Here is a 5,177-nt window from a genome sequence, read left to right as displayed (position 1 = left end):
TCCCAAACATTACATAAACACAAAAGAGATTACTATTAGAGGTGTGCCTTATAATAATAATAATCCTTGATCTTTGATAAAAGAACCCTTTGAAAATCTGGTGAGTGATTGGACCTTGTGTGTAGAAAGACTTTTATTTACACACAATTTGACAGAGGATTCCCAGAATCCTTGACGCTGAGAAATGACATAGTAATTATATGCATATGATCATATATTCAGTGTCCCCAGAGGAAGAAACAATCCCCAGACTAAACACCAATGTAAAGGTCAAAAATGTCCTCTCCGTGTATTTTCCTGTCTGTAGTCTGTGTTGCGATTGTGTGAAGCGGATTGTTTGTGGTCTCGTAAGAAATAGGAGAGGGAACTGGATATCTGTTGATTGTGGGGAGAGCTTGGATTATACAAAATTTTGAAAAAGCTTGATTGTGAGCTGATTCTGAGGCATTTCAATCCCCAGATGCTTGTCAGCAGGCATCATGATGTCACAACATTCTGATTAGATTCTTCTATCCAAAGAGGCTTCTGACTTGATTCCTTCTCCCTGGATCTGAAAGCCTTGATGAGCAGTAGCTAAGGGAACTCCTATACCAGGAGAATCCATTGGTCCACAGCTTACCTGGTGGATCAGAAGACTCTGGGCAGAGACACATACAAGGGACTTTTTTCACCCGATTTCCTAATCCTATTGGAGATGATACTATAAGAAACTCACATTAAAGTGCGCATCTGAGATTTATTTAAGATTTTTGAGAATTTTGTTTCTTCCCGTATGCGAAAAGAAGATGCAAGGTTTTCTCTCTTATGTATGTTGCTCCAGCCATGGTGCACTGGTGGGATAACTGCTTTATAGACCTTCTGATAGCCTGTGGGCAGCAAAGCAAACACAATGATTTTCCAGTACAGAAGGCAGTGATTGCACCTCGGGGGAAATGACAGATCAGAAGATCAGCTTCCTCCCAACTCTCCATTTTTTAATCATTGCCCAACTCCAAAGCAGCTCTGAAACAGAAGTGGTGAGAAGGGGGGCTTTCTGACGTATGTCCTAGCCCCTAGATAATAGCTGTTATCTATTTTCTTTGCAGGAAATCAAAGTTGCCCTTTAATTTCCCCTCTGGGTAACACACTGATATATTTTTATCCTATAGCTTATCAGAGAGTACTGATCAGTTGATGACATTAAGAAGACTTCAGAAGCATAAAACTCAATATGTATTTAGAAGGAGTTACCTGGTGGATGAAGAAAGTTTCCTAAATTGTGAGTTGCCTTCTTGTGGCAAAGTGAAGTAGAGATTGTTAACACTCCCAAATATATATGAATGCAATTGGATTGTGAACGTGATGCTCTATCTTACAGGAGTTGCCTATAGAAAAAACTCTATGTAATTCAAATTCTTCTACTTTCACCCTAGGAAGATATTTATCTTATACCTATTCAATTTTCATGAAAAATGTAAATGCATTTTTGCAAAGCGTGAGGGAAAATGAAGATAGACATTTGCATTTTGAAAGAGGGCACCATGATAAGAAAGTGCCCATTTATTTCATGTCTTGGTCCTGTATTATGAAAAATACATGCTCTGCGCAATAACTTCTTTACCTTGAAATGTCATGAAACTCAACCACTGCCTGGCATTGCTGCAGAATTTACCATTACAAAGAGCTAATCTCACGAGGATCTCCCAATTTTGATTCAATTTTCCTTTCTCTTTTCATCTTAAATCCTCCCTCTATGAAACTGAGTTATTTTTAATTTTCCTATCAAGGCCTATATCTTTCACCTTTCAGTGTTTCAGGCCCGTAATTTCATTTGATCAAGCAATTCCCAACTTCTAAATGTTCCAAATCACCTGTCATAAATTGATGGTTCAGAATTTGAGATGCACTTGCAGAGAGAAATTGCACAATCAAATGGTGCTTATTTTCCTAAACCCACATAGATTACTTTGTTCATGTGTGAGAGTGTGTAATGCTATGTTAAGGTGCCCAAGAAGCTAAATTTGCAGTTGTTTCTGGAGAAAAAGTCCCTCTAATTCCAGCCGCAGAATCACATCTTGTCCAGTAGCCTCCCTGGGAGCAGAAGCTGAACCCCTGGCTCTCTCTACCTCTAGGACATCAGTAGCGGCTCTCAAGGGAAGAAGCTGGGCCATCTGCATGGTGGACGCGGATCTCCAGGGAATTAGAGTCAAGACATTGGCGAAGGTGAGCTGGAAGGCATATCAGGATGGGACTGAGATCCTTGCTGGAGCACCCCAGTTTGCCATCCCTCCTTCCTTCTGTCATTCCAGCCTACTTTTGTCCTGTGAGGGTCTCTGGAAGGATGGCGGGAGTCCTCTGGCCAGAACTGGTTCTGCTCTTGTCTTGTGACCACTAGCCTTTATCAGCAGTGCTGTCGCCCTGGGGAGAGAGCTATTCATAACTAGAATGCATGAACATGTTTTAAAATCAAAAGTTGCATCAGCTCTTTAGCTTTGCCCTCCAGTCTCATGCCTGGGCATACCTTAGCTGCTTGAAGATTATCAACAGCTATTTGCTTGAACAAGCATTTTGACTTTAAAAGGCACACAGAGAACAAAAACTCTAGACATCAAAATGCCATGTTGCAAAATGAGTCAAGTATGGGGAAGGGGAATCTAATTTTGAATTAGATTACTGAATATACCAAAAATTATAGCTCTAATTACCTACTCTTTTCCTAGGGAGCAAAAGTTTTTTTCTTTTTTTTGGGCGGGGGTTAAAAATATGGACTGCTTCATGAATGTATGAGTCATCCTTGCGCAGGGGCCATGATAATCTTCTTTGTATCGTTCCAATGTTAGTATATGTGCTGCTGAAGTGAACACCAAACAATTTTTTTAAACTTTATCTTGGAATAATTTTGGATTTGCAGAAAGGTTGCAAAGATAGTACAGACTTTCTGTGTCCCCCTCACCTGGTTTTTCTCCCTCTGTCAACATCTAGCACTGCCATGGTACTTTCACAAAACTAAGAACCTGATATTGGAACTTCGGTATTAAGTAAACCGCAGGATTTCACCCGATTTTCCAGGATCCCACTTGGGGGACAACACCACAGTTTGTTCACACATCTGCTTAGTTTTTGCTGGGCTGTGACATTTTCTCAGTCTTTCATGACCTCGACCACCGTGAGGGGGATAAGCGTGGATCCGATCTGGTTCATCTTATGTTTTCTTCATGGTGAGAATGGGATTATGGGTTTTGGAACAGATACCGAAGAGGTGAAGTCCCATTCTTGTCACTTTTACCAGGAGGTACATGACATCCAGGTGGCATCTCTGGTGATGGGACCCTTCCTCACTTGGCTGGGTGGTTGCAGTTCTCTTACTGCAAAGTTACTCTTTTGCCCTTCACTACTCTATTATCTGGAAACAGGGCATGATGTCTAGTGGTCCCGCAGGAGTAGGGAGGGAGAGGATGAAGCCCCACCTCCTGGAGGGGGGAGTGGTATTTGGAATTTTTCTATAAGGAAGAGCTGTCTCCTCTCTCCCATTTATTTGTTTATTCATTTCTTTATATCGGTTTGGATCATGTATATTTTTTTCAGACTTTGGGTCACACGCGAACTTAGTTTAAGAGGCCTAAGACTCAACCCCGTCCACTGGACAGAGCGCACAGTGCCCTGAAGTGAGCATGGGAGCCGTGGTGCACACACAGGGGTCCCCAGTGGGCCCAGTGATCCATCGGTGAGAGGGGACTCAGTCACAGCCTCTCCCCAGACACCGCGGGCCGCGAGCCCCTATAGCCACTGCTTTTATTACTTGCAGCTGTGTGGCTGTCCAGAGCTGCGTTCCTCAGGGAAATGCTCTCTGCCTTATTTCTGTTTCCTAAGCGCTCCTGGACACATGCCTAATAAAGAATCAGCCCCCTTGCTGTCCTTTTTATTGAGAAGTGAAGCATCGTATCCTTAGCTTTTATTCCACAGGTAACAGGGAATTTGACAAACATAGTCCCGCAAATCCAGAAATATATCTGTTCTCCAAAAAAACACTAGTTTGTCAAATAATGGCTGAAGGGTTCAACTACACACGGGAAAAATTTGAAATGAGTTGTTGTTGCTGCTGTTTTTTAATAATTGAAAGGACATAGGTTTGTTTGTATTTAAGGCTTTTTTCTTTTTTTCCCCCCATCTAAGAGGTTTTCATTTTATAACTTGAACTTTAGAATGTTGCCACATTCTAAAAGATTATATTTAGTGCTGACAATCAGAGACATTCATTAGGTCCTCAAAACCTGCTCTGTAGATGTCTGTTATGTGAGTCAGAACACACCGTTTCCCAGGCAGAGAGCCTAAGATGAAGTGCGCAATGATTGTGTTTAGGTACAATTAGGCTGAGTAAAAGCTTTTTTGCTTTTGCTTATATATATGAAGCACCTGAAATGAAGAAATGGATTAAAGTACAGGCTCCACTGTGCTTCCCTCTGCAGGAGAGGAGGGAGCCCCCAGCAGAGCCTCCGGTTTCCCTGCCCTGTTCCCTCATCTACTATCTCATCTCCAAACCCACAGGCGAGAGGAAAGACCACCCTGGAGCATGGGAGTGGGAGGGGTTTTGTCTGAATCCTGCCCACCTCTTATGACAGCAGAGCTTGGGCAAGTCACTTAAATCTGAAAGCCTCAGCCGCTCTATCTGTACAGTGGGGCCAACAGTACCCCTCTGATAGGAACTTTTGTGGAGATTAAAAGAAATGATGTACAGTGCTTTGCAGGGGGCCTGGGACATAATATGGGCTAAACAAATGGCAGCTCAGATGAGTTTGGAAGAAACCCCAGCTGTCCCTGGATGTCAGTAAAGAATCATCTTGAGGGACTTCCCTGGTGGCGCAGTGGTTAAGAATCCGCCTGCCAATGCTGGGGACACGGGTTCGAGCCCTGGTCCAGGAAGATCCCACATGCCGCGGAGCAACTAAGCCCGTGCGCCACAACTACTGAGCCTGTGCTCTAGAGCCCGCGAGCCACAGCTACTGAGCCCACGAGCCGCAGCTACTGAAGTCTGTGCGGCTAGAGCCCGTGCTCCGCAACAAGAGAAGCCACCGCAATGAGAAGCCCGTGCACTGCAACGAAGACCCAACGCAGCCATAAATAAATAAATAAACAAACAAACAAATGAAAGAATCATCTTGAGGGAATTCCCTGGCGGTCCAGTGGCTAGGACTCTGCGC

At 43.5% G+C, this 5,177-nt stretch overlaps 1 non-coding gene across 1 annotated transcript; it reads right to left on the bottom strand.

Annotated features, from left to right (window-relative positions):
* Positions 1-2,736: 2,736 nt before the first annotated feature.
* LOC132508448 (U6 spliceosomal RNA) lies at positions 2,737-2,843 on the bottom strand. Its single transcript, XR_009536587.1, has one exon. It is a non-coding gene; the product is annotated as a U6 spliceosomal RNA (small nuclear RNA).
* Positions 2,844-5,177: the final 2,334 nt, after the last annotated feature.

The sequence above is a fragment of the Lagenorhynchus albirostris genome, chromosome 17 (genome assembly GCF_949774975.1).
Source record: "Lagenorhynchus albirostris chromosome 17, mLagAlb1.1, whole genome shotgun sequence".
Lineage (NCBI taxonomy): Eukaryota > Metazoa > Chordata > Mammalia > Artiodactyla > Delphinidae > Lagenorhynchus > Lagenorhynchus albirostris.
The sequence above is the reverse complement of the archived record's forward strand: the minus strand, read 5'-3'. Positions and strand labels throughout refer to the sequence as shown.